Source organism: Lissotriton helveticus, chromosome 6, assembly GCF_964261635.1.
Source record: "Lissotriton helveticus chromosome 6, aLisHel1.1, whole genome shotgun sequence".
Classification (NCBI taxonomy): Eukaryota; Metazoa; Chordata; class Amphibia; order Caudata; family Salamandridae; genus Lissotriton; species Lissotriton helveticus.
This window is the reverse complement of record NC_136067.1, coordinates 127,744,417-127,766,186: the sequence shown is the minus strand read 5'-3', so window position 1 is coordinate 127,766,186 and position 21,770 is coordinate 127,744,417. Positions and strand designations below refer to the sequence as shown.

Below are 21,770 nucleotides of genomic sequence, written 5' to 3'. Positions count from 1 at the left end.
ACATCATAAGGGAAGTTCTACAGAACATACGGCTGTGGTTGTTTACAGATGCTACTCCACTACTATTTCATAGTGGGCATGCTGAGTACACAGTATAATACCCCTTTTCCGAGTAACTTCATAAATTGATTTTTTTAATCAGATCTTTCAAAATAACCTCTGGGAGAGGTGCTACCTCACTATGAGCAATTTCAAATATATCCAGAGCTTTCATGCAATTTGAGAAGATGGCACTTCTTCCCTTAAAGCAATAAAAGATTTCATGTTTTAATGAAGGCCAGATAGAACCTGAGTCATTATTGTAAATGTTCCTCCCCCACCTTAGAACTGCTGCCATGGCAAGGGGCATGGCCAAGCCGCCCCTTGGATGACAGCTAACTGTCTACATCTCAATGTCGATAAGAACGAGATCATGTCGTATGGCAATGCAACAATTATTTGGTCTGATGAGTGCTGGCCCTCGAAATTGTTAACAACAACAGGGGCAGCCCTATAAACCTGAACCAGGGGCTATCAATATTTAGTCCAAACAGCGGTTCAAGGTATTATGAAAATATCAATTTCACACACAATCAATAACAATAGATTAAGCTTTTTTGGAAGGAGGAAAAACTATACATACATGAAAAGTGAATCAAGAAATTAAGGAGAAAAGCCCATATAAGAAATATTAGAAAAATATACAAAATGTATTCAATATATAGATAAAAACAAGTTTGAGACAGCGCACTCAGAAATATATACTGGTACATATAATATTTGTTGTGCAACACAAAACCAGACAGGCGGCAAACAGAAGGGATTAAGCAGGAAGGAGAGTTCAGAACCACACTGAAACAACAACAGGCAAGACGATGCGTCCCTCTAAATTGGGCACAGTTTCGTCTCCCAGACAGTCTATGAAAGAGCATATTTTGGTTACTACTGGATCGTGCTTTCACACCATCAGTGGCGGCTGGTGACATTTGAAAGTGGTGCGGCGTAAAAGCTGGGTATAAGTGTTATGTCGCAAGCGTGCGAAGGGCAGAAGCCCAACCAACAGAAAGGGTGTTTGGGGGTTCTTCCCCAGAGAAAAGTTTGAAGAAAACAGTGGCAAATAATACATTTGAAAGCAAATTTGAGAATGGAAGAAAGTTTATATAGCAATTGTGAACGTGTGGTGTTAAAATATTTAAACATATCAGAACTGACCCATATCATACTGCATTAAACACATTCAACAGTTTCTGTAGTGAGCCACTTGTACAAGTGGACATTAGTACACCAAAACTCGAGCTGTCACACGTAAGCAATCTGAAGACTTGGCAGCTGTAAATAAACACTTTGACTGTCAGATCACCAATTAGCAATTCAAAAGCTTAAAAGCTCACAATAAGCAACTTAATTGCTCCAAATGTGTATGTCACATCAGACCAGCTTTCCCCTTTGCCCTCTTTATTTTGACTCTACTCTACACACTCCAGCAGGCGGCATTGACCAGGGAAGAACACATCCAGCTCACAATTTATGACTTCCCAACAATAAAACCAGCAACTTACAGAGTTTTTGGTTGCGACAATCAAGGGTTCACTGATTTGGACAAATGCCAAGCACCTTCCCAAGCATTCATATAATAAAATCTCTTAGCTTCCCAAGACTCTGCAGCCTTCAATATTTATGCAATCTGTGCGCCATATGCAGAGCTCTTTTATGCCATGCAGAAGATAGATGGTGCAGTCCTGTTACATACGCACAATCCAGGCACTGAGAAACATTGTTCCAGCTTTGAAAGATTACTATTGAATTCCAGTGACATCTACACTCCTTCGAAACTGTTATGTAAAATATGAGATAACGACATTGCCAGCTCAAGCACATTTTATCTGTAAGACTTTCAATCATCCTAATGGTCAGAGAGTGAGGCCGAGACTCAAACAGCGCTCACTGATTTTGTTTATTTTTTCACAAACCTCCAGTTCGCCTCGTGTGTTACATGTATAATATTTTCACTGTATGGAGCTACAGTCTGTACATAACTATGGATACATGTAACACACGACTCAATGTGAAACGGAGGCTTTTGTAGAAGGATGTGTAAGGTCACAGTACTCTTGAAACCGTGTCAAGCAGAGCAGAAGTTCCCAATTGCAATGAGTTGATGAATAAGAGGTACACTTTGTGTTAGAAGGCTCGAAATCATTACTGAAGGAACTGTCTCCCACGGGCTTTCAGAGCTGGCAGCTCGCCCCTAGTTTTCAGGACTCAATATGCTTACAGAACTATTCTCCCAAATCACAATACACACCTGCAGTATCATTCATTCTGAATGTTGGCGCAGTTCAACCTCGGAGTGCAGCAACTCTTTCTCGTCTTGGAAGTAAACAAGGAAGTCAATGTCACAGGCTGCTGGTGCAACAGGTGGACAGTCCAGTGGGAGAAATCATGACATGAGTCAGGCCTAGTCTTCTGATTGGCTGGTGAGGCTGGGGCAGAGTCAGTTACAGGCCACACAGAGCTTGGACATCATTAATATGCCTTGTCTTCAGTCCTTTTAGAGGCTCCCGCCTTTGGGACTAACCTACTGGGCATGTAATGCAATCTTCGTAGGAGGAGGCAGAAAGGGGTTTCCTGCAGACTGTTGTTCCAAGGTCCTGGGAGAAAACAGAGTCAACGCCGGCTCTAATAGATCATGTGATTCTGGGCAAAGCGCTTTGCCTCGTGGTGCTTACAAACCTCTGAGCTTGAGTAATGTAGCAAGAGCGCACATGTAATACCCACCATACATTCACCATTGTTTGAGTCAGTGAAAGATTTGTTTGCATTGCACAAAAATAATACAGCGTTTGAATAAACGTTTCGTTTAATTTATGGAGGGCAAAGAATAGATATGCAATTGTTGAACTCTGAATGGAAGTAAAATATTTGGCAATGTACTGTGTCTGCCCCCCTCCCCACCCCGACATCAATCAATGCGAAAAGGCCTTAAGGGTAAACGGACCTACATAAGTAAAAGAAAATGCCCGCCTGAGCCTTACCTTGTGAACTGCCGGAACGTAACGTTGAATACGAGTCGGATTGACTGACTCGGCTCCAAAAACCATGCAGTCTGAACTTCTGAAGTGACACAGGCAGCACTGGTGAAATGGCCTCCATCACTTTAATTGATGAAGACTCGTGCGCGGGAAGCAGACTCCGAGTCTGCGCAGACTTCACCTGCCACAGCCACACCCTTTCCCAAGTCGTCACAGGGTACTCCCACCATGCCCTGTGACGAGTTGGAAAAGGGAGGGGTAACAAGCTCTCCAGTCTCCACTCTCTGATTGACATGGAGAGTTAGAGATGCCGGGCTTGAAATTAAAACGCTCGGGGCTAACTTACTACATAGAATCTTTTCTTATCTTCCGATATCTGTCAGAAGAACACTAGTCCAGGCTCTTATAGTTAGCACTACAAACTTATGGCCCACTTCGGAAGGGTAGAGAGGGTCTTCCACAGTGCTGAAAGAGACAACGGAGGGATACGTCCTCCCAACTAAATATTAACAATCACAATAAAGTATCCCACCTAATTGCACTGTATATTAGGCACTATCCTCTTCTATAGATATATCCTTAATTAGTCAGCATAAATGGTAGCAATTCCTTTTTGTTTAGTGACCCTCACACGCTCTAGTAGTGTCATGCTTCATCATCGGGTTTACCCTGACTCCTAAAGATCAGGGTAGGCTCGACCATATACCAGGGAGCCCTTAGAAGAATAGGCCAGGGGATTTTAACAATTAAAAATCCTCCAAGAGCCGGGGATGCGTACCCTAGTAGGTTTTTGAGTGGGAGCAAGGATCCTTGATGAGTGTTCTTTTCACATGCCTGTTGTCTTCCCTAGTTGGGTTGGACACTATAGGACTGAGTGTCCTGATCCAAGATAAGTATATCTCAGGGCCGGGAATATAGGTGCAGCTATCTGACATCATGCACCTAAATATTTTAGCGAATGCAACATTACTGCTCTGTTGCCTTACCCTGGGGGTGCCCAGTACGGAATTGGTGGGCTCTGACCTCCATTGAGCCACTACGTACCTTGCTGGGTGACCTGTCCACCATAGCCTGATGTGGTCCTCGTGCTCCGGCTCCACTGAGCATAGTTTCCCAGCTCGGAAGGAGGCCTCTGTAGTCCCGTCAGTCTAACAGAACATCAACATCAGCGTAAAGAGGAAACCTGAAAGCCATTGTTCCTACTCTAGGTGGATCCCTCTTACGCTGACCCACTCTGCAAGGTAAATTGTGGATGTAAAGGGAGATAAAAAGGGGCTTCAAACCCTTATATGAGTCTACTTTACTGGATTGACCCTGGGTCCTTCCCATCTGGACCTGAGTCCAAGTTGAGGGGTGCAGAGGAACAATTAACCTCAGCAAATGTGTGAGGATTCCCAGTAAAGCTAATTTCCACTACAGGGTCCCACGGGCAACCCGCCGAACTCTGTGGAGAAATAGATAAAAGCAGAATATAAGGCCTTACCCACAGGATACTTTTCAATCAGTGTTTGTAGGGCCTGATATTATATAGGATACCATAATGATTACAGGAACAAGATTATTACCAAATGTTCAATCCTGAAGGTGAAGAAAAATACTCTTGGTGAACAATTTCCCAAGAGCATCCATTAATGCAATCTGCCTCAATCTAGGAGAGGTTTTAGGACCCTATTTATATAAAGGCACACAATACTACCTTTCCCAGAAGACGGTATAACTCCATGCACATAACAATACTGAAACTCCGGGCACAGAATAAGAACTCATGCAGAAACCTCTTGTTTAAACCTTTCCATGCGTCGGACGGCCCCCGGCCGTCCAACGTCACAGTGGGCGTGTGCGTCGGACGTCCGGGGGCCATCCGAATCGCTCACGTGTGGAATTCGCCCGCACCGCGGGTAAATTCCACAAGCTTTTAAGGGGTTAATAAGAGAGAGCGAGAGTTTATCAGGGCCCATCAACCTGAAATACCTTTCGCCCTTAATATAACTCTCTGTCTAGTCACATGAAGGAGGACAAGATACGTTCAATGAGGGAGACCCACCATTCAACTCCAACAAAGAAGCACAACTGGTATTAGCTGAACATAGCTGCAAGATATATTGGGTCCACTCTGCGTCGGATATTGAAATTCCTGGTTCTTTATTCTAGAATCACAGTATTTGGCTATTAAGGACCAATATTTAGGCAAATCGCCAGGAAATGCAACTTCTCTTAGCTTAATACATTTCTGATCCGCCTCCCTCCTTCGTTCACACTCCTAAAGTTTTGTTCACACTCGCTTCAACCAGTTGATTTTCCTTTATCTCACTAGCAACGGCTGCTTAAATTGTTCCCTCACTCGAGAATTTAAATCACGATTTACCTTTTTTACCTCCCAGAGTAACCACTAAGAATTTCATGCTGGTAGTTATTTTCCTAATCCCACATGAATGAAACAGGGACAGCTGCTTTTCAAACCAGGCAATACGGTTCTCTCGTGAAGGGCCTAAATTCGCTGTTTGAACATGGCTGGTAAAATTCATCGTATTATTATTTGAACCAAAGTATGCCAGTTTGTTTTATTATAGACAATTGTGTCATCTTTGGAATTCCAGGACTTGAGCACCTTAAACTCTAAATCAATAGCCACTGAAAGAATACTGTGATCACTTAAATTAGTTGTCAATACCTCAAATTGGGAAGAAGCACCAAACATTGTGTAAGTTACCACCATATAATCAATTAATTATTGCCCTCGAGGGGAATGAAAAGTGAAGGAGGCTGGAGAATCCTCTGAGAACCTGCCATTTAACACAATGAAGTCACTGGTTCTCACGCAATCCAAGAAGTATAGTCCCCGCCTATCAGATCTAATATTACGAGGTAAAATTTGCCTCTGGGATACTCCATAGCTCATCCAACTCCAGATTTCCGAAAGTCAAGGAGGGACAATTTGAGAGTTTAGCATTGAAATCTTCCACCATAAGTAACAATGTGCAATCTTCTGAGACACTAATGATCTCGAGTAATGAGAAAGTGGACTCAACTAGAGTCAGACAACCTCCCAGGGGAAAATGAAAAGATGCATACGTTCCTCCAATTGAATTACAAAGGGCTAACTTCATGCAGATTCAAAGGTTAGAGGGATAGACAAACACCATAGGATTCCAATTCATACTTCTACAAAGTAAATTAGCTATACTTCCACTGGTGTGTTCATTTACTGTAGGTTTTGCTGCACAAGAATATATAAAACAATTCTCATATTTAAAATCATAGCATATCCAAGTATCCTGTAAGCAACTTATCAATCGACACAAATGCATTAGAAAATGTAACTTTAGAATTAGACTGTCCCAGGCCAGCCATATTCCAGAAAATAATGTTTACCCAGAGAGCTACTTCTGCAACATTGGAGGTGTTATATTTTTTTAAAGCATTCAATGCATCTGCTACCCAACTCCAGGGAGCTAGCTCATCTTCCTTTCCGAATTCCCAAAACCACTGCCATAATATTTATCACTCTCCTCTCCATGTCTCTACCAATTGAGATTGTGATGTCCTTCCGATCTGCAACCCTTCTACCACTGCATGAATCTCGAGAAGCCCCAATCTGTGGTTATATAGCTTTAGGTCTGTGGTCACTTCAGATGGAAAAACATCAATACCTTTTTTTCCGGAAATAGTCCATGTTTGCCAGGATTAACATTGCAACTGTCCTGGAACTAAATGTGTCCTTAGAACTCGGGAGTGGGGCTAAGGGATCCAAATACACCCAATCAATATATCTACTTGACACCAGGTACAGGGCCTTGATTTCTAATAAGAGCTACAAAATATCAAGCTTCTGTTCAGTTGGCCCAATTCATTATCAATCAGGGAAACAAACTTCAGAGTATTAGAAAAACGATTGTTATTTATTTATTTATTTATTTATTCATTTATTGGCCCAGCCACTGAATTAAGCGACTATGCTGGTGGAAAAAACGGAGGAGCTTCATGGATTTGGGAGCAATGCATGAAGAATAAGAATAGCCCCCACAAGAGGAGACTAGAGGAGATCTTTTAGGGATCCACTCAGCCTCTTCAGGGACTCCATGACCCTCTTCATCGGTGCTCATCGATTCAACATTCCCATCTCCAGCAACATCCTTCACTATACCCACGTTCGGACCATCCCATTTATTATGTACAGTTACCCCCATGTCCGTGAGCCCCTTCTCCAACTGATGGCAACCTAGAGTAGATACTTCTGATATATTAAGTAAAGGGGGCGTACTGATTACTTTTTGGAACTCAAACTCCCGACGTAACTAGAGAACTACATTCACCAGCTCTTCTACTTTTTGAGGATGAATAAGGAGAACGGACTCTTCTAAAGTATAAGAAAACCTACATATTTTAGACTTACACTACAAATGCACCGGATTCTTTTTGTTATCCCCTTCTTGTATTTTGGCTTATTACCACCCGGGGGTTGGGGAGCCTTCACAGGGGAAACACCATCTTGATGAGTCCTTGATAAATTCGAACTAGAAGGAACATCTTGGAAAGCTAAAACCCTAGGGGTAAATAGATTCCCTTTGTTATACATATCAGAAAAAAAGTGAAGAGGATTTTATATCAATGCCTTGGTCTTCCTTGGGCATAACCTAAAGGTGGTGAGGTAAAATTGGGGACAACACATCCTACACATGATCAGAGTTAGCAACTGATATATCCAACAATGCTAGAATCAAGGATAGGGCCTTCTCCACAGAAAATAGAATATCAGAGGGAACCCTTCCCTCACCTGCCCCCTCCCCTTCCAAATTTGACTTCCCAAAAACTTGAGCCCCTGTGGATGCAGTTACATCACAGTTCAGAGAGTTCTTTGAGCCCAATAAAGTCACCCTTGGAAATGGTGTGCTACTATACAACGCCTGTAAACATGAACAGCTAGCTAGACAGTCCAGGGGCGTCCTAAAGACCATGTCCAATGAAGTAGGGGAACTTAAGTTAGCCTGCTTAATTGATTCTTCCCTATAAGAGCAGCAATGTCTGGCAGAGAATAGTACTCCAGTGCACCACGTTCACCTCTACACAAATCATCACTGAGTTCACCATGAATCGCTCGAGAGGACTCCTTGGAACAGCAACATATCTGATACAAAAGTGACATCTTGGCCACTGAGTGGGGTCACCAGGCACTTAGGACCAGAATTGAAATCCAACTTAGTGCCAGCAATGATCGTCTCAGGAACAGCCTCTATTTCGATTTTCTTCCACTAGACAACGTGATGTGTTTGACTGAGTTAGGCGAATGTCTGGAACTGGAATGTGGCCAAATCGATTGGTCTGACATAAAATGGAGCCCTTGGACAAAAATGTAACTAGATTGAATGTATCTTCTGTGTTTGCTCCTGAAGTCATCTCCAAACCTTATTGCCTGCCCCTATCCCTCTCTTTGAGAATAGGGACAACACAGAGGGGTGACACTTCAGGAGAGACAGATGGGACTGAGGCTTCTTTTGCTGAATAAAATGCACACAAAACGATAGTGATAGAGGAAGGGAGAGCTGGAACACCCGGACCTGAATCTATCTACCTTTAGTTCTACCTCCTTTCCATCTAGCTGGCTATTTATATCCTTGGATATGTCTATACCTCGATATATTTTTTTACTGCCGAACTCTATCTCAAATGGACCCTGTCTTGATCTATCTATCTATCTATCTATCTATCTATCTATCTATCTATCTATCTATCTATCTATCTATCTATCTATCTATCTATCTATCTATCTATCTGCCTATCCTTTTCCATCTATCAATGTCTGTCTTTCTCTATTTCTTATCTCTCTTTAGTTCTGTCTCTTTCTATATTGCTTTCTCTGTCCTGTTTCTCCTTTTTGAGTTCTCCCTGCTCACCCTATCTGTCTTTCTAAATCTAAATCAGTTCAGCATGAAATCTGTTCCAACTTGAATTTTCATTTTAAAAAATTACAAAAGGTGTTAATTTAAGCATATATAACTCACATTTGCGTTAAAGAAACATGTCACCAATGTTTATGTAAATATGGTCCTTGATTTCCCCTGTTTATTCTAAGTCTAAAATTCCACAGAGTGATACCCCAGTAAACAATATAGCAGAAACGAATAAACATCCGCTGGCAAACCGGAGACGCACCGTGAGACAACACTCTACATATGACATCATACATGTCTACACGATAAACCACCTGACAACAGCTAGGCTTCAATGCACCACTCAAAGCTTGGTCAGTGCATTAAGAAAATGTTATCATTTTTCCTGATTCTTAAAACATGTGCTCAGGGGGAGAAAGCTACCTAGCCCCCGCCACCCAATTCACACTGTGCTCATGTGGATACATGGAAGATTTACTCTTACGCCTTACCACTTTCAAACTTCACCAGCCACCACCACTTTCAATACGCCCCACCACTTTCAAACTTCGTAAGCGACCACCACTTTCAAACTTCACCAGCCGCCACTGTCAGGCACTTTGCACCTTGTTGGCTCAGCAGGGAAGTTCAAGGCAGCTAGGCATGACTGCCTACCTAGAGGTTTCCTTTGATGATAATCCACTTTCGGGCCCCTGCTTTCACTACACTGCCCCATGTGGGAGATACTATTGAGGGACACCTGCCACACTCCACTCAAAACTTCTAACAATTAAAAGAAATTGAATGAGCAGAGTAGATGAGAGATAAAACAAACAAGCAAATAAATACAAAAGGAGTTAGAAAATAATCAACTGGGGAAAAATGAAGAAATAATACCTTTTAGTATGTAGCTCTCCTGGATTCATAATCATAACTTTTTTTTTCTTTTACCATAAAGCTTCCCATGCTGCACGTTCGTCCTTTTTTAAGCATTGTACATAGCAGATGGCAATACGACCCAGTGTAGTGGTGTTCAGTTTACCAGCCCCTGACAGGTGCAAAGTTTCGTCATCCAATCAGAGGTCAAAACTTCTGACCTTTGTGCATCTATGTAATTGTCAACAAAGAGGATATTTATTTCCGATACACGGAAAGCGGTGATTTGACAGAAACAATGGCGGACGAGTAAAAAGAAGTAATGAATTAAAAAGAAACACGGACGAAAGAAAGACTTCATCAAATAAGGAAAGTATTTTTCTCTGCTTTATCCTGACGTTCTTTTTCCAGTGCCCAATATTTCGCTGAGATAATATACTTGAATTCCAGGCGATAGGCGAATGATTGCTTCCTGGGTCACAAATGAATCATACATTTTATTTAAAATGAGCTCTCGCTGTGCCTCAGCCCACAGAGTTGCCCCCAGACCACTTTGTGACAAACAGTGGCACATGAAAATATTATTTGGTCACCTTGCTGTGCACCTTAACGGACCGTGGATAGCAATATACTTTTTGCGTCATGTGAGGCTGGGGAATAGATTTCCAAATACAGAGGAAGGAACAGAAGGCAATAGATTTTTAAAATGAGAGTCAATGGGAGGGAGGAAGGGAGATTATCACATCATAAGTCATTTTCACACCAGTTGGCTGCCGAAAGATTGTACATTTTGTGTTTTGGTTCAGGGCAAAGTTTTCGAAATTACTTTTCCTCCTCGCTTCTAAATCTCCATACAATAAAGCTTGGCCTGAGGGAACGGGTAGATGTATTTTTGTTTATAAGCTAAGCTGTTGTAATTTGATTTAATGCTGTATTTGCCTGAAAAATAGCATGTTTTTTGTCAGGAATGTGCTCTCAGTGGCATTTTAAAATGATCTTGCCAATTCCCTTGCTTTCATCAGGCACCTTGAGAAATTAGATTTCCATGGTTGAAACATTTTTTACCATGCTTATTTGTCTGTGCAATTTACTGAAAGACTTACCAGCTCTTCTAAACCTACCTGGTTGACAGATAACTCCAGGGATATGTCTCCCCATTAGCATGCATTCCTCCTACTCATAGCAATATAAAGTGTGAAGGTGCCTGACGCACAATCAACTTTGCATTCGCAAAGTCAGTGCAATCACATTGTGCATTTAAAATCCAAATTAGCAATGCAAAAACGTGATCTGCAATTCATAATTTCCATTACAATTGCAGTGCACTCCATTCACATTCCTTTCGAGTTGCAAAGGAAAGAAGGCTGCCAAGGGCCATTCTTGCCTCACTATGAATCCCAAGAGAATGTACAATTAGTTTGAAACCATATTTGCAATTGCAAATTATTGAACCTTAACCAACAGCTGTTTTCACACAGTAACCATTCATAAACTCGAAACCATTAAAATGTAACCGCTTATATTGGGCCAGATATATTAATAATCCGTTTGGTAGACGTCCGGCCATGAGGAGCAACCATCATGCTCTGCGGTTGATCGCAACAGGCTGATGACGTTCTAGCCAGCGGTATCAAGGTGAATGGCTCACACGACCCGCAAGTGATGCCAGTGGCGTTCAGAGGAGCAAGGGGAGTGAGCAAGCTTCTAAGCAAATCATATTCCGTGGTGGCTACAGTGATGATTTTGGGGAGAAGCAAATAACCTTTGCCGTGAGGCAAGCTGGGGATGGGGCGTTCACACACCATTGTTTTCCCAGCTGTGATGCGGAGGCCGGTGCTGAGAGGGAAAACAATGCTGAAGATTGAGGTCAGCAATTTTTAAGGGCGTACTGCTGCTAATTAGTGCTGTGCCTAACTGTGTCCTAAACCTTGTATCACCTGTGTGGTAGGTTTCTTTCTCTTTAAAAGCCTGAATACCATTAAAGACCTCTAAAAGACGACCACAAATCTAAGACTGTTGCACCTTAGAAGCCACTGAGGACTATATTTGAGGAAAACCGACACCTATACCGGGTGGAAGAGGTTGAGCTCCTTGGAGTGGTGCCTAAGGCACCTCTCTTTAGGGCAGTGTTTCTCTTGGGGGGTTGCAGACGCGGCCCATATAGAATTGGGTTCGGCTTGCAGCCCTCTGGGGGTTCCTGCATGCTCCCTTGTACTCCTTTTCTCCTTTTGGGGTATGTACTGTGGTATAGTCGTCAACAGATCACATAGCAAGCATTTAATGAAGTGTCAACAAAGTGACTAGAAAAGACAGCAGCGATACTGGGAGCGAGTTGCCCTAATGAAGCGCTATTCCCTTCATGATTCTCAAGCCCCTAGTCAAACTATTGCAAAATCTAGCAGGAGCCCAAAGCATTGGGTGGCAATTACGAGAGCAGGTAAGATTATTTTAAAAGCAGAACGAATAGACATGCTTATGGGGTCATTTCAGTCAGTACCTAACTCCAATGCACTTGAGCCCAGTGCCAGCACACAGACTTTTGTAATAGACTGCAGCATGGATGGAATGGGGCACTACAACAGATGGTACAGGATACTGGGGATTGTAATGATTCACTTAGCGGCAGAATAGTAGATCTATTGCCACAAGCCACGGCCACAGTAGCCTCAGCACAGCAGCAGCCATGACAGAAAAGGCCAGTGCTCAACTCTGCCTTCTGTTCACTGTCTCCCTTACCTACATATCCAATTTTTGCTCACTCTTCGCATCCTTTTAAACCATCCCTGGCAGTCCCGCAGATGGTTTCAGTCAATGATGACCCAACTTCTTATACTTCACTTTGTAATGAGTCATTGCCATCAACAGGCGTTGAGCATTCACTAGAAGAGTCCAGGCAGGATCCTAGTGTTTTGCGGAGCAATGAGCTTTCTAGTTAGGATCCCCATCTCCAGCAGCTCTTTGACTTGTGTCAATGTCAGGTCAATCAGTGCTACAAGGATCTACGCAACAGGATAAACAACAGAAAGAGTTGCATCTAACATAATTTGACCCTGTGTCCACCTCACTGGTAGCTTCACTTCTTCAGCAGGTTCTAGTAGAAATCTGTGAGATGCAAGCAGCACAAGCTCTAGCCAACAAGGAAATCAACAAGCGATTACATGTCATGAATGAAAATATAATCCAAGACAATGCTTGTCTGGTGCAAGAGCAGCAGAGGATTTCAGACCTTGAAGATAACTTCAATCAACTGGGCAGTGTAAAAGAAAGAGATTGATGGTTTAAAGGCTAAGCTCAAAGAAATGGAAAGTACAGCTCGCCGATCAAACCTGCATTTTGTGGGCATACCAGAAGGCCAGCAGAAGGATCAGAGTGTTGGCAAGTTAATGATGGACTTGGTGAAGTTGTATGTAATTCCAGAATCTCCTACTTCAACTAATGATCTTACAATCATGGGCACACATTGGGTTCCTGGCTACCTTTGCCCCAATCCAATGTACCCCAAAATGATCCTTGTGAACTTTAAAGATTATCATATCAAAGAGCAAATTATCACTAAAGTATTGCAGAGCAAGACTTTCCCAACTGCAGACAACTATTCATTTTGTATCTTTGCGGATATGTCTCTTTCCACTTCTCGTCAGCATAAGGAACTCAAGTCCATGATTTACTCATTCAAACAAGCTGGAGTAGTAGCAGGATTGGTACAAGCCAAACTTAGGTTATTCACAATGGCCGATTATAGATCTTCTCTACGGTTCCATCTGCCACGAATTCCTGAAAAATCTAAATTCCTCTAAGCACTAAGCAGTACTCAGCAGATGCTCTACAAGTGCCATATCTCCTATTAACTCTAAAGCAGCATTATCCATAAGAGATTCTAAATTTTGATCTGAAGTGATTTTTTTCATAATCAAAGAGCAGAAGCTGCAGTTGTTAGGCAGTTGCTAGGCATCACAAGATGCCTAGCAACTGCCTAACTGCCTGTTGTATTATACAGCATTATGCATTATTGCTACAGAAGGTTTTATGCAGTTCTCATGAAAATTATATTTACGAACAGCTCGTAAATGTATAAGGATATGTATAGAAGTTTAGGTACTGGAAAAGTATTTTTTAGGCAGGTCTGATTGTCACAATTAGGGTGTTTTCTAAATGTTTTGTGAGGTCTCTAGCTATATTGGCAGCTAGCAAGGTCTTTGAAGTTGAAGTTATTTTCCACAGGGCAATTAGAATAAGACAGTGAGCCATATGATTAGAAGTGTCACCAAAAGATTAGAGCCAAACATCCTATCACCTGTGAAAGCAGCTCTGGGTGCTGTACCACGGCACCCAACTCAGGGGTTATGGGGGGAGAAAATGTTAGGTTGGTTGAGTAATTTGAGGTTTTCCATGGATAAGCTAGGTAAAGATTAGCAAGACAGGGTTTTTTGTTAATATAACCTGATAGTGGTACAAGAGGGCAGTAATAAAGGGAAAGTATACGGCAAAAAGCTAAAAGATTAAAAAGAAAGTACGGTTACTAAATCCATAAAAGTAGTCTCCTGCAATGTCGGTGGCATCAATATTAAGGTCAAATTCATATCTATACTGGCCTGACTCAGGGCATCTAACACCAGTGTTATACTTCTTCGGGAAACACAACTTAAATCCTCAATACCTAAACTCAGTATTCCAGGTTTCATTTCACATGATTTTTCTGCTTCGGTGAATGCTGCAGTCAGAGTGGTGGTAGTACTCTTCTCAAAGGAGCTTCGCTGTCAAGTCCTCTAGGTGTGTAGAGATGAAGACAATGTGGTAAAAATGTTATTTTTACCAAAGGTTTTATATATTTTAGGGCCTTTCCTCTCAAGTTTGAGAATCTCTGGTACAAAATAATGGACGACATGGTATACAGATTCATCTGGTCATATGCCAAAACTAGAAGGGCACTTAAATATGTGACACTTCCCAGGGACAGAGGGAGATGGGCCATCCCAAGTTTTAAACAATATCAATGGCCCATGGTAAAAACGCCACATCACAGTTTCTAAGCCAATCCTGATGCTGCTCCTGCAGATGCGCCAGGATTCGCTGGGGCAGGGAACCTCACAGCTCATTACCGAGATGGGTGCTGTTGCTTTGAAACAACTCCCGGCTCAATAATGTGCTCTGTTGCCGAGATTGAGAGAGACCTAGTGAGCATGTTGGGCTGGCCGGAGAAAGGCAGCCATTCAGCCTGACATGCGCACTTAGGTGTACTCAGCGATGGCTATTGCTATGGGTGTCTGACTCTGGCAGTGGCAATATTGTAGCAGTGTTTCAAGCCTCCACCCCCTGAGGCCCGCGCTGGCTTTATTGGCTTCTCAAGAACTGGACGCCTCAGCCAGGAGCGCTCTGTGCTACATGCCATTATATTTATTACTAGCAGCCCGTCCCGACGTTGCCCGGGTATGAATTGCTGCCTGCCAGTAGTATATTGTTTTGTAGGATTTCGTTTTGATAGCATTTCTTATCTGTGACAGGCCTGTGAAACGCTCCGGTTCACAGTGCACTGCTGATGCACTTAAGAGTGCGCGTTCAGTAGTGTGTGAACTCGAGTTTCCCTACTTTATTTTTCCTTGCAATATTATATAGCGCGAACTCGACAGCATGGCATGAGCACAATTTACATTACAGAAGAACACATTCATTTGTGGTAGGCATGGGGAGACAAAGCGATTTGCCTGGAGTCATAGGATGTTGAGCTGATGCCGAGATTCGAACGTAGCCCCCCAGCTCTAAAGTTCGCGAATTCTAGAACTTGTGGCGGGAGGTGTGTCTGAAAGTGTATGTCGGTGCTGGCCATCAATGAGTGAGACCTGTGCATTTTTAAAATGGGTGGTGAAAAAATATGAGTATGTTGCTGGAGATGTGGGCTGCCGTGCCACCAACGTACTTACCGGGGGAGGGTAAACACCCATTACTCCGCAACTTTCTTTCCGCATACCATCACTCCGCATACTTTCATTACGAAAGTACCATGACTCCGCAATGCCATTATAATGCATGGCATTACATTTTATATGCTTTTACCACGCATACATTTACAACTAAATTCGTTGTAAATGCATGAATGGTAAAAGCATGTTTTTTATGTTTGGATAAGGTAAGTATGGGTATATGTTTTGGGGTACTGAGGTATATGTTTTGGGGTGTTTTGGTGTTTTAAGGGTTCAGATATAATTTTGGGTTATGGGGTACAGGGGTAGTTTTAGGGTTCAGGGCTAGGTTTGGGTTTTGGGGGTATAAGGGCATTTTTAGGGTTCAGGGCTAGGTTTGGGTTTTGGGGTACAGGGGTATTTTAGGGTTCAGGGGTAGGTTTGGGTTTTTTGGGGTACAGGGGTATTTTTAGGGTTCAGGGCTAGGTTTGGGTTTTGGGGTACAGGGGTATTTTTAGGGTTCAGGGGTCGGTTTGGGTTTTGAGGTACAGGGGTATTTATAGGGTTCAGGGCTAGGTTTGGGTTTTGGGGTACAGGGGTATTTTTAGGGTTTAGGGATAGGTTTGGGTTTTGGGGTACAGGGTATATTTATAGGGTTAAGATGGGTTAGTGTTTAAGGGTGTTGGGGTATTTTAAGGAGTAAGGGTGGGTTATGATTATGGGGTGCAGGGGTATTTAAAGGGAGCAGGGTGGACACCCGGAGCTGGAATGTCCAGAACCTGGGAAGAAAAAACAATTAAATATTGGGCACAACGCTCGCTTTTTTTCCCCGTAATCCCGTGCCCGTCACACGCCCACGCCCCCAGCACACACCCACAGCACACGATATGAGACATGGCATGAAGGGCGGAATGTACCACACGCCCCCAGCGTTTGTCACGCCCCCAGCACACGCCCACAGGACAACACAGACACGCCCACAAGGGACTACTTTGCTGGCACAGTTCTTTTACCTTTTAAATGTATATGGTGGGCGTCTGCATAGCCTATGTCCTTCTGCTGCAACTGCCCTTTCCAACGCTGTATTGGGTGTTGTGATTGGTGCTCTGGTTCCTGAGATTACCCGCCTCAAAGGTTTGGGCTCTCTCTTCATTATATTAGTATAGATTAAAAGCTAAGTAATTAAAATATATGTTTAATCAACATCTATTGGGGAGCCAGGGGACCAAAATAATGAGTGGGGCAATGCCCCAACGCCCTAATGGAGTCAGAAACCTGGATTGCAGAACTTGTTTTAACGTCAGCATAAGCATGCTGCTTTTCAAGAGCATGCACATTCATACATCCTCTGGTCATCACACAGCCGCACATTTCATGGCTATGAGACTTCGTGCGGGTCCGCTTCAGCAGACTTCATCAGCTGCCTCGTATGGAAGAGACTCCCCTGTCCAGGGAAGAGGCTTCTCTGAAATTGGATATTTTCTCCCACAGTTAATTGCCAAATAAATCTAACACCTTTCGATGCCTTCTGTTCCTATTTCACATGACACCTGTTTTAGGTACATTTATTTCTAACATTTATTTTAACGATTTGAGTAAAATGCAGTTTTGTTCAGGTTAAGAACGAAATTACCATCTGTGCTTGTTCTGCTCTTGATGGCTCAGTGAGCTGCGCAGATAAAAGAACAGGAACAAAACATATGAATAAATAAGGCATAGTTTACGAGATTACGGGAAATGTCTCTTGACTCTACGTACTTCAGAAATTATTGGGCCAACGTCACCTTTGCAGCAGTGTTACCTTGCGGTCCGAGATAAAAGCAGATATAAAGACGGTGGGTTTCCTCTTTAAAGGCTCTTCTCTTTCTTTTGCCCTACTCTCTCCAACCTTCTAGCGCATCTTTATGTCACAATTTTTTATCTTTCTCTTCCTCTCCCTACCAGGCTGTCCTTTTCCCTCTTCCCTCCTGTCGTTTTATGTTTCTAGACCAGGGGTCTCCAACCTTTTGTGTAGTGAGAGCTACTTCTGGTCAGTGAAAATCGTTGTGAGCTACTAAACCCCAAACAACTCGCGCATTTTTCCGAGCGACCTCCCCCGCCCAGTTTAATTGACGTTAAGCCTTCTTCTTCAGAGCCCATGGGCCCCATACTGTGGTTTCCACACAATAGCACTGAAAGAAACAACTTTTTTCCCTTTTTTACATGTGCACTGCCTTCTGCAGCATAGTGAGACAAAAAGCGAAAGCACAAGCCACAACAGTGACACAACAAAAGCACAAGCCGTGCAAGCGGAGGTCGATGCTTGTCGGAATGGGACAGAAAAGAGGCTCTGGCACCAAATTAAAAGCAGCCCCATAAGCCGGGTCTGGTAGCTTTTTGCACTAAAGCAGCCACTGCAGGGGCCTGTGCTTGACCTCATGGTGACCGGTTTAAATCCCAGCAGGTCCACTCATCCATTTGAGGTCGATATAATGAATAGCCTTGAGTTGGGTAACGATAAACATCTGTTATTCAGCCCCAGGACACCTTCGGGTAATCATGCGCTTTGCAACTAGACCTGTTATGTTATTAAACATAGGGCAGGCAAATCAAATAGCTAAAAAAAGTGGGCCACATTTGCAAAATAAGTAAAACTTAGACATGTTGTAGGACAGTGTTTTTCAAGGTATGGAAGACTACTTGGCTATTTGTGCTTGCAGCAGGCAATGTGTGGTACTTTCAGAAAAATGTACAATAAAAAGCAGCCCACCAGCCAATAAAATCGGCACACAAATAGCCAAAAACCCACAGACAAGCATTGGCACAGACCATCAACCAATAAAATCGTCACACAAACAGACCACAAAACAGCCATACATAACATCCTGAGTGGCCACACGACACCATGGAACAGTCAAGGCCTCACTGTGGAGAGGCCAGAGCTGGGAAGCCAGAGCTGCCTGTGTCCCTGAAGAGCGCACAGAGGCCGGTGAAAGGCACACTGTGGTCCAGCTCACCTCTGGTTCAGTCAGTACAGGCTCAGAATGGACCAACTTGAGAGGTAGAAGCTTAAATGGGGCATGGCAGGGGAGGTTGGAGACAACTATTGGATGTTATATTGAAGTGAAGGCAGGAGTCAGAAAGCTAGCATCAGTGTAACAACAACCTTTTTTTGTCAAAAGGCCTCCTGCACCTCTATCTGACTTGTTCCCACACACAGCTGTGTTGCACAGGTCCATCAAGCGAGCCTCTTTGCTAAGGGCGAACAGGGAGTCTTCAGTCCGAGGGGTCTCGACATTCAGAGCAGTCTTTCATATCCTCCGAGTAGTTCTCAATGTGGAATCTGGATTGTCGTGGTGTGGAAGTTAAATTTGCTCTGTAACTGGGTGCTGGCTTCTATGAGCAATACCTGGGCATCAGCATCTTCATTGATCGCAATGTGCACCGATGGCACTGGCTACGACACAGTTAGTGCCCAGATGTGCTGGCTGTGCAGCGCCTTCAGTCTCGGGATGCGCAGCAGAGATTCCTTCATAGCACTGAAGTCTACTCTACGCCCCTTGAGTCCCTTCCATCAGTACGAGCAGCACATCCCTCAATATGGCTAGAATAGTGTGACCCCCAGACCAGGATGGAGAAGACGAGAAACATACAGATGGGATCCACAATTTTATACTCTGGCTTGAAGTAGATAGCGTAAGAAGCTGCTAACGCGGGATTTCTGGTTACTAGTTACCTTACCAGATCCCAAACCAAGTCGACTGAATCGTTGGTACCTGTCATTGAGTAAAAGGTAATCTAACAATAAGTCAATCAATTTAAGAACTTACACCACTCTAAATGATCACTGACCAAATTTAAGTTTCAAAGATTTAATATAAAGTCAAAGATAACTGAAGATACAAACTTCTCAAAATGAGATTCAGAAGATAAATTGGTATCACTATGAACATGAACTTTTTGAATAGTCTGAGTCTGAAAAACAGAATAATGAGTACAACTATAAATAACATAAGCGTTGCCAAAATGGATACAAGTTGCAACCTCAAAGTCATTACAGAAAAGAAAATTAAGGTTAGTCTGTCCCTACACTATACTAAGTGACATCCCTACTTAACAAGATCTTTACCCCTCTAGGTGTCAGCCGTGATGACTTCCTAAGAAGATCACTCACTTCTCTTTGTCTCTTCTCTGATAATGGGTCTCTCCTGATCAGCCTATCTGCCTACCCATCCGCTTTCTTAGGCTCCCAAAATCATCTGCTCTGCACTCCTCCCGGGTCTCTTTCCCTAATACCAAATCACATTTCGGATAGGAACGCCCCTTGGGACGCCCCTCACGTGGTACATCTTTGCGCGGTAAACTCCATGATGGTACTCTTCAAGACCCTCGTTAAAGTTGACCTTGGTTCCCAGGCTTCTTCTCCAGTGCGCCGATACCCCCTGAAATTCCTGGAGACTCCTACAGGCCTGCGCCAAGCGCCACTGAACAAAGTCCCTTTCATTCGAGCTGATTAGGACCCTCGCACCTGCATACAGTTCGTCCTGCAGTGGGCCTCAAATTCCAGACTCCACCATATCTTTAGGTCGTAAAACACACTCAAAGCTCTGTGCTGGACACCTCTCGACTTCTTCCCTAACGAGCACATGGCAGTTCAAACGATATGACATTATCAGTTCAGGCCTACTTGATTTACATGAAGCAGGTCCCTGCACTCTTAAAACATTAACTTGATTTAAACAGCAACATTCTTAACTAGCATACGTTTCTAAAATAACACATCTATAAAGCATATATTTTAACCCTAAGTTCAATAATACATTTGGAAGAACCACGTCAACCTCATCTCACATTATTTAAGCAGCACGTTTAGGTTTGCTGTGAATTGCCCTGAGGCCTACACATTTAACTGGATTTCAGAGTTACATTTAATTCTGACATGATTCTTTAACATGAGAACGTGAGGTTTTCATATTCATTCCAACATTTCTACATTAATCTCACACAGTTATGATTATTGTTACTCTACTTAAACATTCTATACATTTCACTACTGAACATAAGACACTCTGTGTATTTCACTTCTAAATATAAAACACTCGTGTGAAAACATGTTTAAACTAACTACGTGCTTGTAAATATGGTGCACTTATACATTTTCAGACTTGTGCTCTCTCAATCCCCCCTTTGATGACCTTCAGGGGTCATCACCATCAAGACACCATTACAAAATGTAGAACCCTTCAAAGTGAAGTCGTGGCAGTGCCACCTCTTTTCATTGTCTCCAATGCGTTTAGATTCCGGTATTGAGTGTCCTGCATCGCTGTCAACTTTTCCTCCTGTTTCCTCATAGTTCTCTGTAACCTATTTGCTCTATACCACTGATACAAACGCACCAATCCCTACAAAGTGATTACACAAATCACAATTATGATGATGGGTTTCAGTATGTACCAAACGATACCCTTTCCTAAGTTTGCAAACCAACCTCCAACTTTACCCATTCCATGACCTACTTTTTCCCACACGTTTATCTTTGTCAGATCCTCGATTTCGTAGTGTATGGCAGTGATGTTTCGTATGTACTTCTCTAGAGGTTTTGAATTGTCTGGAATGTAAGTGCAGCACTCCTGGACCTTCAAAGCCTTACAGACTCCTCCCTCTTTAGCTAACAGTACGTCTAAAGCAAGTCGGTTCTGAAGAACCATTGCCCTAATCGATTGCATCTCACCTTCTATCAGCATCAATGATCTAGCAGTACTGGCAGATAGCCTATCTACGACTGTAGCTAACCTCCTGATCTTAATGTCATTCAATATCAGTCCTAAGATAGGGAATGCAGCACCGAGTACATCTCCAACTACTTCTGCTGCACCCAGCCCTCTCTTCCACCTAGTTGGTATTTCTTTCTTTGTCGTTTCTAAATTCTCAACATGATATATTTTAGGGAAGACAACAGCCAGATAGCATGATCCGTACCAATTATCTGGTAGCTTCACATAGGCATTTCTTCCACATACAAAATATACATTTGGAATTGCTTGCATCCCTTTCAAAAAGTCCTTAGAGTAATACTCCAGTTGAAAGGCATGTTCACAATTGACTTGACCTACATAAAAATTCTCATAATAGGAGTAACT

At 42.9% G+C, this 21,770-nt stretch overlaps 1 protein-coding gene and 1 pseudogene across 1 annotated transcript in view; one reads left to right on the top strand and one right to left on the bottom strand.

Moving 5' to 3' along the window:
* The window catches only part of LRFN2 (leucine rich repeat and fibronectin type III domain containing 2), a 1,621,598-nt gene that overhangs the window by 1,076,108 nt on the left and 523,720 nt on the right, over positions 1 to 21,770 (top strand). The gene's annotated exons all lie outside the window — the stretch shown is intronic.
* LOC144762198 (uncharacterized) overlaps positions 18,907 to 21,770 on the bottom strand; it is a 158,493-nt pseudogene continuing 155,629 nt past the window's right edge.